The 13081-nt window shown below is 33.3% G+C and overlaps 1 protein-coding gene across 1 annotated transcript in view; it reads left to right on the top strand.

Moving 5' to 3' along the window:
- Nucleotides 1–1058: 1058 nt before the first annotated feature.
- Nucleotides 1059–13081, top strand: part of TRPS1 (transcriptional repressor GATA binding 1) — a 292538-nt gene continuing 280515 nt past the window's right edge. Inside the window, exon 1 of the mRNA XM_025393989.1 lies at nucleotides 1059–1198. The gene's annotated coding sequence lies outside the window, so the exon portion shown is untranslated. The remainder of the gene's footprint in view (nucleotides 1199–13081) is intronic.

Genomic DNA, 13081 nt, shown 5'->3' with positions numbered 1-13081 from the left:
AACAAAGAGTGTCCCATCATTCTAAGTAGCTGACAGCATTTAAAAAGCAGTCACATCGCAGTAGCAAACATTTTAAAGCAATGGGCACTTTTGGAAGAGCAAAGGGAAATATTTCATAAATACTTATTTCGGCAAGCATCCAAACTGGATCTAAAAGTTAATCAAAGAGCCATGCTGCGACTACATTTTTCTAGAATACTATTTTGTTACTGTGCTTTCAGTTGCTTTCTACCAAAAGACCATGTCACTCTGGCGTTTCTCAAGCAGGAGTTCTCTGGATTGGCTTAGTAACTTTATCCAAAACATACTGAGCAGTTTGATTTAGCAATCTGAGACCAGGTATGTGGATTTTATTAGAGATGAAAAAAGAGTATTTATTTATGGAAATGTGTAAAGTATTGGCAAAGAAAACAAACACTCGACAACCGTTAAGCAAAAAGGTTTATTCTGATACAATCTTTTCAAAAGATGGTATTTATTTTTTCAAATAGTCTTTTGTCGTATTTGAAATCTAAATGCTAACTAATACTCAGGACTGTCAAATTGCCTCCTAGGCCCCTAAAGAATGGAATAGGACTAACTCTCTTTGTTTATCCATATTGTTCATTCGAATTTTTAAAAATAATTGCTAGAGTAAAACAAAACTGAACATTTATGATTAAAAATTATTTTGACCTGATAAAAATGTTATCCTAATTGAAATATAGGTGGATAACAGAATTCTCTATGAGGCAGATTACTGTTATGGTATGTTTCCCTCACAGAGCTAGCAAAGTGCATTACTTTCTTATTAAATTTTAGGTCAGCGATATAGACACATAAAACACTCAGCAGATCACAGGATCACAATGTCTCATTTCAGCATTTCACAATCATCCTAGGAAGCAGGGATAGTGTTCACTTCTGGGCTTCACATATCACAAGTGTTTTAAAAAATTATTGAGACAAGTGTGGTTGGCTAAGTTTTACATCTGAGCAATTCCCAAACAATCGTTTCTGAAGTTTGGCAATTGTTATTGTTGTTATTATTATTATTATTATTATATTATTTTCACTCTTAGGAAACAAGAACAAAACAAGGTTCTTAGGAAAGATTTTGAAACCCCATTCAAAGAGGACTTCTAAAGAAAATGTCACTAAAAACAGTAATTTCTCTAGCACAGAAATACCTTCAATGTTTTGTGATTTCCTGATGATGGTAAGAGTGTTTGTTAAGTTGCCGGGTTATTTCTGAGTGTTTTAAAATACATTTCGTACAACTATTTAATATGTCAGACGCACATGTCACAGGCTAACTTCCAAAACAAAACGCTGACATCCCCCTAGTGAAGTAAACATAATACTTTTCCCTAAGTCACTTTATACAATTTTAAAGTTTTTGCTTCAATGGATTGCCAGGGCATTTCTGATTTGTGAGGACTAGTGGATTCAAGCTGTACACTGAGTTTCTTTTCTTAAAAGGCAAAGCTAAATACTTAACCATTGACTTGAAAAAAAAACCACAAATGTTTGTAAATTTAATTTTAAAATAGCGTAATTTATCTAAAAATATTAATAACATTCACCCTAGTATGTATATGTTATATCCTTTCATGTGCTCATGAGAGGAGATCTTGAAAAGTAAGTTTTTAATATTTTCTACACCTTAATGTATAAGTAAATATTGCTTGCACTTAGATACACAATAGTGATTACGACCTGTACCATGTATATTTGTATTTTATCATTATCATTATTCATTACCACCACCATCAACATCATAACAAAATGTTCCAAGTCCTTGGTGTGCACAGTGCCCTGTGCTAAGTGCTTTGTCTGCGTCATTTCATTTCTTTATTTGGCCCTGTCTTTCAAGAAAACGTCATAAGATCCGCACCTGATCTGCAGTATCTTAATGGGAAGTTGGCTCTTAGAGGAGGAATTTCACCTGACAACGTTGATCAACATATTTAATGTTGTTATTTGAACCAACGGAGAAAAAACTGTAATCGTTTTTTTTCTTGTTCTTTCCAATACCTAATAGAAAAGAAATGCTGGTGGGAGGAGGGAGTTGCAGGGAGTCCAATGAAGATGATTGCATTTGGAGAAGGTGGAAGAATGCTATCTATTGGGATGAATAAAATAGGGTTTTTTAAAATATTATATTTATTCTCATTATTACCTTCTTCTTATATATAGAAGAATGCAAATTATTGTAAATGTTATTCTGAATGAATACTCAACAACTGTATTACTCGCAGTAATTTAAACATCCACAAACTGGGTATTCTGTGGCCTGTTTTAAAATTGCCATACATTTTCCTTCCCAGTAAAAGCTACTTCTTTAAAAAGAAAATAATCCAATGTCAGCATATTTTCTTTTAACTGTTGGCATTTCTCTTTTGATTGTTGTGTAATTTTAAAAGAAAGACAGTGCCTAAAAAAGACAACCGTCAGTTTATCTTTCATGTCATTTGATACTCTTCCTTAGTTTTATGAATTCATTTTTCTTATAGTCCTCCACAGAAGAAAAAAATTTTAAGTTGAGTTTGGGCTTCATTTTAATCTTTCTGCAAAAAATAGAACCTTTTAAGGCTCCTAGCTCAACTTTTTTAAAATGTTGATTTAATATTTTTAAGGTAATTTAAAAGCAGCTACTTATGAAAAAATTTTATTACCGAGGACAGTTTTTCTGTTACTAAAATTTCCTGATATAAATCTCAGTACCAATCACTTTCTAAGAACCCTGTTTTTCCTTCTTCCCTGCTTCATTTTTATCGACCATTTTGTGTCATAATGATACTTCATAAATGTTCTTGGATAAAAGGTGTCAGGTAGATGCAAATATGCTTTAAACTCTTCTTCCCTGAAGCGAGTTAAGCTAACATTAGTAGGTTTACAAGTCACCGAAGGGGGTCATTTCTAGAAGTAAGTCGTTTGTAGTACGAGTGGGTGCAGATACTCTGACCTCTCCCATCCATCTACCATTTCAACACACCACCAAGAATTCTTTCCAATAAGTCCGGCTTTGCCAGTGGCTCTTCAATAGGTAATTTTATGTTAATGTGTTTTGAATAGAGTGTAGCATTGTCTTCAACTTTCAAAGGGCCCAGAGTAAACATTAATACTCTACTAAGTAGCCTTCAAGAATATTATAATCTTGTCATGTATCAGAATGCAAACTCCACCTGAAAAACCAATTTTAAAGAGACGGTCATTAGGAAGTTGTTTTCCTTACAAAAGTTTAAAGTGGGTCAGTCATGCTTATTTGAATTCTACAAAGTAGTAAGAATGATTCAAAGAAAACATGATATGTACAGAAGAGAAGGAAAAGGGAAATGAAGCTGTTTCTTTAAGATAGTGATGCTCTTTGGGGGCAGTCCTCACCCATTTGAAAGAATGCAATGTGTAGACAATTAAAGACTGTTTCACCTGTAAAATTAGAGGAATTCAATCCTTAAATTGTAAGAGCGAATTATATAACGTATTTTTTTCCCATTGCAAACAAAAAGGAAGTGCGAGTCTGAAAGTTATATAAACGATCATTTCATAGAAACTGGTTTGGTTCATGTTTGTGACACGTGTCATAATTGTGCTAAGAGTATCACTTGTTTCTTAAAAGAATTTTCAAAAGCCCATAACTGCACTATCTTAAAGGGAAAACTTCATATCTCAGTTATGTAAGAAGGGTCATTTGTCCATAAACCAAGTTAGTTTATCTTTACATTTTCTCCTGAAAAAAAAAAAAAAAAAAAACATTAAAACCAGCTGAATTTGCCTATGTGAAAACAGTGTTGAGAATAAAATAGTTACTTTTGAAAAAAGGAAATTCAGTCTGCCTGTAGAGAAGCAAGTGTAGCATATTTTTTTCCTTCTTCTAATCTTTCCACAGGTCATCAATCACAAATTTTCCCTGGTATGTTGCCGAAGCAGGGAGCAAAATGTGCAGCTGCCGATCGACCAATAGCACCATTTCCGTACCTGCACATTTAATAAGTCATCCACACACAGTCAGAAGGAAACCCAAACTTTGTTTTTTTACCTCATCTGTGATTGTAGCTGACATCAGCATATTTTAGCTGAATTACGCATTTCAAATAAGACGTCTGCATATTCAAAATGAAACAACATAGTTTAACATTAATACCACATTTTTCAGAAAGAGATGTTATGATATATACTGGAGATCTCAATAAGCTGCATTTTTTATCTTTTTTTTTTCCACATCTCATTACTACTGAGTTCACTTTGCGGCTTTAACGAGCATACCTTGCATGTGTCTTTATGTCTTCTCTTTTCATAACATTTGGCATTTATAATTATAAATTTGTTCATCAACATGGCATTACTTGCAGGTAATATGATATATTTTTCTATATTTTCAGATAATAAAAATAGGATATTTATTTAAAGCCCGTGAGCAAAATGTGCTATGAAGAAATAAAATTTCTAATTAATTTATTGAATCATTCTCTGCCACTGTTTCTGAAAGTGGTCCAATGCTCCAAACTTATTCTGTAATTTTCCACTAAAATATGATGGCATATTCGTATTTTGCCTTCAAGAGGCTGAAGTACTTTTGAAAGTGTAATGTAAACAATTTTAGTATGTTCAGTTTAACTCAGCAAATGAGTACCGAACATAACGTGTGTAGAAGCACTATTCTGGGCACAGTGGATCACGAAGGTGACCAAGAACTTGTTCTTCATTTAAAAAAAAACTTGTTCTTCATTTAATATGCTGCAGAAACAGGAAATAAACACATAGAAAGAAATGTCTAGGGACATGTGGGGAATAAAGAGTGAAGATGCTACAGATCCAAGAAGGCTTTCTGGAAGAAAAGGCACCTAAGATGAGTCTTATAGTAGGAGTGCTTTAAAATCTGTGAGATGTTGCAGGATGTCTGGACCTAGGAAGCCAAGATTTTGATTGAGAATGCTTGAGAGAGAAAGATTTTAAGCAGAAGATGTGGCCAATTTTCTAGCTCATTCTAGAATCAGTGTAAGAAGAGACTGCCGGAAGAAAACAAATTGGAGGCAACAAGATGAGTAAAGAGATAATTCCAAAGTGAGGTCTGCAGACAGCAGCATGGGCATAACCCAGGAGCAGAATCTGAGGCTCCCGCTCCAACCCTACAGAATCAGAATCTGTTGTATCAAGATCCTCTGGTTATTTGCATGCCCATTAAAATTCAAGGAGCACTGATCTAGACTGACTGGGGCTACGTGATGGTTTGATTTTACGAATTATTGAGAAGCGTGAATGTAGGCCTGGAGGGGTGAAAGTGGTGTAGGTATTCCATTAGAGGCTAACACACTAAAAAACAATAGAGATAAATGCAAATGACCTAGTTTGTATTCAAAGACTGGAGGAGCTCAAACACTTTACAAAGGAAATGTAGAGTAAGAAACAGATGAGCAGAAATAAGGTGGGGGAGATGATAATTTTAATTTTTGGACGGGAAAAATAGGAGATCAGCATTGGGAAATTCATCAGGCGTTTGGACTTACACAACTGTAGATTCCAGAAATGGTCTGGATAGAAATGAAGATCTGACAGCCATCCGTCTATATTTTGGTTGTTAAAATCAGGACAGGACATGATCATATGGGGAGAATATGTTGACTTAGAAAAGCAGTGAAATGCCGAGTTCCTGAGAACAGGGACTGAGAGAAGAAAATAAAGGGCAGTCAGATATCGGAGGACATCCAGGACATGTGGAGCCGAGGGAAGAGCCTGTTTCAGGAGAGTGTGTTCAACAAATTCCAATGCAGCAGGGTTCCAAGAAGATTTATGTCCACTGAATTTGGCACGCGTTTTAGTTTGAAAGCAGGAATATTAATTTCTTAAGGTGACTCAAATTCATAGTCTTCTGCTAGATAGCTCATATTACTTTTATAAGTGAAATTTAAATCACAGCTGAGTCTAAGTCAAAAAATGCACTCTATATTGGTGGTTTAACTCAGCATCGAATTTTCTCTCTGGCGTTGAAAATTGCATTAGGTTTCGGTGGAATTCCCTAAGATAAGCACCTGATGAATCCAGGTGCAATGTAGCATGGTAGCCTGAAGATCCCTTGGAGAGTAAGTCACACTGTAAAGGTTAATTTCCTGGCAGATTAGCTTGCAGTGCAGGATTAGTTGTAGGAAGTGTGATCATGAGTATGGGCTTTGAATTCAGACAGCACTGAGGTCAAAATCCATTTATGTCAATAACTAGATATGCTTATTTTTTCTCAATCTTATTTTGAGCATCTGTGAAATAGGATGAATAATGCTTGTGGAGTTATTGAATTAAGTGAGAATAAACACACATAAACATATATACACACATATTTTATATGTATACATATATGCATATACACATGTAATTGAATTGAGATCATGTGTATAAATACACACACACACACGCCCACGCAAGTAATTGCATTTAAACTATACATAGAGAGAAGTCCTGCCATATAGCAGATTGAATAATCCATCCCTTCCCACCCCTGTGAATGCACACTTATTTTGTAACTATTACAGAAAACTAAGTATAATTTGAAAGTTACTATCTCATCTCAAACTTACTTTAAAAATTACAGTTTGGGTGATTATCAGAGAGGCAACAAAATGCTTCAGAAAAATTACAAATATTAGGAGTTCAGAGAACAGGATGAAAATTTCACCTTCATAATCAATAGGGTGAGCAATAGTTATTTATCTAATGTACATGAATGAATTTGAATCATGCCCTGCAAAATGACATTTTGGTCAACCATGGACCACAAATACTATGGTGGTTTTATAAGATTATAATGGAGCAGAAAATTTCCTATCACCTAGTGGTGATCCTGACTCTGTGTGTGCCTAGGCTATAATGCGTGTATTTGTGTCTTTGTTTTTAACAAAATATTTAAAAAGTTAAAATAATATTAAATTTTAAAAATAGAAAACAAAGCTTATAAAATAAGAATATGAATAAAGAAAATGTTTTTGAACAGCTGTACAATGCATTTGTGTTTTAATCTAAGTGTTATTACATAAAAAGAGTCAAAAGTTTAAAAATTTAAGACTTTGTTAAGGAAAGAAGTTACAATAAGGTAAGATTAATTTAGTGTTGAAGAAAGAAAAATGTTTTTATAAATTTAGTGTAGTTCAAGTGTACAGTGTTTAAAAAGTCTACAGTAGTATAGAACAATGTCTTATGCCTTCACATTCACTCACCACTCACTGACTCACCCAGAGGAACCTCCAGTCCTGCAAGCTCCATTCATGTTAAGTGACTTATACAGAGGTACCATGTTTTCATCTTTTATACCATACTTTTACTGTACCTTTTGTATGTGTAAATACACAAATAGTTACCATTGTGTTACTACTGCTAACAGTATTCAATACAATAATACATTGCACAGGTTCATAGCCTAGGAGCAATAGGCTATACCGTCTACCCAAAGTGTATACGATCTAGGTTTGTATAAGTACACTCTAGGAAGTCCACACAGGATTAAATCGCCTAACAATGCATTTCTCAGAATATATCCCTATCATTAAAGGATGCATGACTATATATATAGCACACCTATTATAGATCAACTTCTTTGGTAGGAAAGGCAGAATGTAAATTCTACGATGAAAGGAATGTTTTCAGTTTAATTTATTGCTATAGCTTAGCATACAGTAATGGCGCTCAAAATTTATATTTACTGGTGTCCTTAAGAGTATTAAGTTCTAGTTGTAGGTTTGAATTATAGTAGACCTCAATTTTCTCATCTATAAAATGGCATCTAGGATCCTTTTCAATTTCATAACCCTGAATTTATTTTTTTTACAGTAATGGACAGAACAAAAGAGATAGCAAACTGGATATACACATCAGAACAGAAACAATTAAATTGTCCATATAGTTAATATAATTTTTATTAGGTTGATGGAACAGGAACACCATTAATAGTCTGTGTAATAATTAGATTTTAGTGACCAACTGACTTGCTAAACAGTCAGTATATATTTTGTGCACCTACAATGTGCTAAGCACTAACGAGGACATAGTGGTAAAGAGGGAGATGCAGGCTTTACAATCACAGGCAGATAGTTAATCACTTCTATTTTCCTTGTGCCCAGTGACATTAGATGTGAGATGGCCTGCAGTTTGTAATCATGGAACAGAATGAATCCAACTAATAAGCCCTAGGGTTAGTCCCATTTCCCTGATTTGTTACGAAAATACAGCAGTTTGCAAAAGTTGAATTAATACTGGAATTATTTTTTCCTGACAACTGTAATAGTCAGAGATAAACAAAATAGATTAAAGTCTATTACTGTAGCATCAGCAACCTGACCAAGTAGGGGAAAAGTATGCAGGCAAGCAGAGAATTAAAAGAAAAGTAAATAAAACTACATAGAGGTAGATTCACAAGGGTGGGGAAAGAGCAAGGATGACATAAGTCATGTTGACAGCCTACTTGGACTGAGCCTGATGCAGAAGAATGTCTTTGCAAGCAACGGGTTTAAATCCCACGGGCTGTTGCTGAATGTTTTGTTGTATTTCCTGGTGTCTGGTGATAACCCCTTACATACATCCCAGGAAGATATTCATCATTGCGTGCTTAAATAAGCCTTTCTTTAACTTAACAGCCATCTCCTTTTCTTTTGTATAAGATATTTTATTATATGTTTAGAAATATTATAACTATTCCTACTGGTTGTGCCACTATTTGTTTAACTTTGTCCCACCAGGACAATTTTTAAGTATTCTTTCAAACTTTTGTCTATTTTTGAAATATGATGCAATATTTCTGTATATTTCAATTTTTAGAGTAATCATTATCGAGTTTGTTTAATTTATTTAGATTTTCCCTTAAAAGATGTTAACAGAAATTCTTTACCATGAGAAGCCAATATTAATATTACCTTTGCTTTTGGTATAATAACATCTTGTATGTATTATTAATTTATGTTTAAGAAGTTTAAGTTTTGCAACTATTTGATCTGAAAATACACTGTTTTGGCAGATGTTTATATGTAAAAATAAAGTCATATTTCTCTGAAACATTAGCACTTTTATAGCACAACTCAAAATGTTTTTATATGTATGGTTAAAAAACTGATGTAGTGAAAGTGTCTATTTGTATGCATAGCTGTTAATGTTTGCTTTAGACGGAGAGTCATATATAAATGTGTACATATTGACATGTATTTAGTATAGGCAAACCTGTGTAAATAAATCTATTTAACCATATGTTAAGCAACCAATACATATTATCTCCTAAATACTAAAAAGAAAACCCAAAATGTCCTATAACCTGTTCACAAAGTATTTTAAGGACCTCAAAACCCTGCTTTTTCGTTTACTCCAGGATCACTAAACTTGAGGAACAAATCTGTCTTCTACAGGGTCACATATCCATATTGTCTTCATAGAACTTCCATTAATCCATTATAAAATCTGCAAAAGGTTTACGAATACACTCTTTACTATCTTGCAGAATATTCTTGAAAAGGAGGCTTTTCAACATGCAAAGTTTAAATCACAAAACATGAGTATATTTGCTAATAAATCTCAAAGACTTTATTTTGAATCAAGTTTTATTCTTCAATTTGAAAACAAACTTGTCTCCTGATTTTACTGCAACTTATCAACTTTAGAAGTAAAGTAAAAGAAAATAATTTTTAGAGAGCCTCTTTTCACTTACATGGAATAATATGAAATGTAGGTTTCATCATGGATTTGTCTATATGCTAACTCTTTCAGTGATTTCCACGTTGGAGAGTCCACTGTGACCACCGTACAAGAATACCTAATTCATACCCTAATTTTTACTATTAAGACTTTTCATTATTAATGATCAAAATGGTAAAAAGAAAAATGGACTTTTGTTGTTTTGTTAATATTGCTATTTTGTTTTAGAACATGAGCAAGGAAGAGTTACATTCACTGCTAAGAAAAGAGGTAATGTTAAGAGACAATAAAAAAGAGCATCATTATTCAACATTTTTTCCAACTTTTCTATCAAGAAGCATGATCTTCAAACTGGTGAGGTTAGAACAAACATCATTATGAGGGAACGGAATTCCAGTATAGAGGAGGAGATAATAGAAAGTAGCTAGCACTTCAAATAAGTTCAGGTCTCTTTATGAATAACATCCCATAGTGCTGAAAGAACTTGCAGAAGAGATGTTGAAACCACTTTTGGTAATCTTTAAGAAATCATGGACAACAGGAGAGGTGCCAAAAGACTAAGATATGAAAATGTCCCAAATCTCTAAAAGGAGAAAAAGCACATTACATCAACTACATGCTAGGAAACTTGTCAACCCCCAGTCAAATTCAAGATTATGTTATCAAATAGATGATGTATAAGTAAATGGGCAAAATGCAGTCATCGCTAGAAACTTTCATGGGAAACCTAAAGACGAATATTGCCAAACTACCTCACTTTTGATTATCATTACAAATCACAACACGAACACAAAGCAATACGATGTTTTTAGGTGATAAACTGATTTATAGTTCTGGATGAGTGAAAACGTATACATCAAAAGCCATGGGAAAAGGTCTTGAGGTTTTTAATTGTCAAGATTATCAATATGAGACAGTTGAGTGACAAGTATTACAAAATGGGCCTATCACTTTCAGATGAAGGAAAACAATATTACCATTGCACCTACAACTGATCAGAGCTCATCTGGACACTTATTTGCAATTTTTGTGGCACTAACATCTGGAGGATACTGTCAAACTGGAGCCTGTCCAGAGATGACCCAGGCTGATGAAGGGTGCTTCAATCACAGTTGCAAACCACTGAGGGATTTAGAATAAAGAGATTGAAAGAATTATCTTTAGTGATGTAAAGGAGAAGTACATGGCAGAGAATATATTGTTTTGAGCAGGTCCAGAATCCGTAGCCAGGAACAATTGGTGGATGTTGCAGGAAACCAGGGAAGAGGTTTCTTTCAATTAGAAATACCAAAAAAATGGATCCGCCTATCTCGTGAAGCAATCATTTTCCTGTCACTGGGAGTGTGCAGGCAGAGACTGAACAGAACAAAGGGATTTCTTCATTGCTTGGGCAATTGGTCTTGTTTTTAAACTCCTTTCAATTCTATGATTATTTGATTCTAAGCATTTCTAGCAGCCAGTTATTATACATGGGAAAAGAAAGAAAGGAAGAAAGGAAGATGAAAGAAAGAAAGAGAAAGAAAGAAAGAAAGAAAGAAAGAAAGAAAGAAAGAAAGAAAGAAAGAAAGAAAGAAAGAAAGAAAGAAGAAAGAAAGAAAGAAAAACAAAATATCCTGAATAGTCCCTAAATATTTACTAAAGGTTTATTGAATACAGTAGTTTTCATTGCCGTAGAGAACTACATTCAGATGTCATCATACAATAATATATCCCTGAAAAGAAACTTTAAGTTTTCTTTCTTAGCATAGGTACAACATTTATGTAATCTTAATTATGAATATATAGAGAGAGAGTGATATTTTATCTGATTTGTAGTTATAAAAGAAACATGTTTAAATTGTGTACTTACACAAGCTTGGCATCATTTTTTCTTTACTGGTTTAGTTTAATAGAGATTGCTAGATTCAGAAATGAGCACCTGGTTGAGGATTCTCAGAGCCTTTTCTGCTAAAAATTTATTACAGAGAAAGCTGACTCCCAATTAAAGAAAGTAAACTCCTATATCCATGGTTCCTGACTATATCCATGGCTTATGATAATATAAAAATATAACCATATTTACTCTCAGTTTCTATAAGCTATTCAAGTTCAGCCTATATAATAATATATGCCTTCAGAAGTTGTATAGCTATAAAATTTTGGACTCCAAATTCAGGAAATTTAAGTCAGTTGAAGATGAAACTTTTGAAATGCACATTCAAATCAATAAACCATGGGCAAAAAAGAAAAGTCTCTAAAATAGAGCTCACCCTTAAAAATGCTAGTACTTCAGTGCATATTTTATAAGGAATGGTGAGTTTTAAACTTTGGGGAAAAGTTAATTTACTGGTTTGAAAGATGTGAAGATTTTCCTTTGAAAATTAAAAAGAAAGCAGTTCTATTGTATATGACAAATCTTGCTCACTACACCATAAGCATTTAATAAACTTGACTATGGACTGATAAAATCAAGTAATATTTTGAACATATGCAAAATATAAGAGACTTAGCTAACATGATCTTACATATTCATTATATAAGATTTAATGTTTGCTGAAGTTAGAGGTAATTTAATCACGATAATGGAGTGCTCATAGGAGGATTACATTATAGGCAAAAGGTACTATATGTAGTTGGATAGAAAAAGAAATGTAGCAGCAAACCTCATGTATAATACATCTCATTACAACAAGAATTCAGACTTGCCAAAGGGTAAATCATGGCCCACCCACCCATTCCAGCTTCAAGACCTTCAAACTATATAAAGAAGAAAAATTTTTTTTTTTGCTGTATCCCTTTGCTCTTTATTTTAGGTGTTACTCTCAAATCCTATATCCAACACTACAACGAGTTTCATCATTGTTCAAAAATAAGAAGGGTTACTGTAGATATAATTCTGTAAACTAATCAAACTATAAATATAAAAAATAACATGTAAAGACTTAGAAAATGGCGTAATAACATAAGAGCGAATTAGTTCAAAGAAAAACAACATTGTGCAAAAGAGTTCCAAATGAAATAAAAGATAAGGTAATACATTCATATTTCATAAAACATTAATTTTTCTTCCCAAATAACACTTGCTGAATTAGTTATCCAGCAAGAAAAATTACATGGGAGAGAGGCCAAAATACAAAGAAGATGCTAAGTGGCCACCTATTTTGTTCTATAAAGGTATTTAAAGAAGATCACAAGTATCTTTTCCTTTCACTTCTTAAAGATGGGAGAACGGCATCTATATTAATGCAGTTTAGATGCATGCCAACAGTTTATTAAATTGTCAACACTAAGAAACATGTTAAAATGTGAATATGCCTGAAGACTGGAAATGGTTACCAAAATAATGAGATAAATCAAACAAGTATAAAGCAAGATATCTGTGGAAATAAATGAAAATACACTATTTTGTTATGAACTTGAAAATTACTTAAGAATTGTCATAGATCACTGGCTCCCT

This window comes from Theropithecus gelada, chromosome 8 (assembly GCF_003255815.1).
Source record: "Theropithecus gelada isolate Dixy chromosome 8, Tgel_1.0, whole genome shotgun sequence".
Classification (NCBI taxonomy): domain Eukaryota; kingdom Metazoa; phylum Chordata; class Mammalia; order Primates; family Cercopithecidae; genus Theropithecus; species Theropithecus gelada.
The sequence above is the reverse complement of the archived record's forward strand: the minus strand, read 5'-3'. Positions and strand labels throughout refer to the sequence as shown.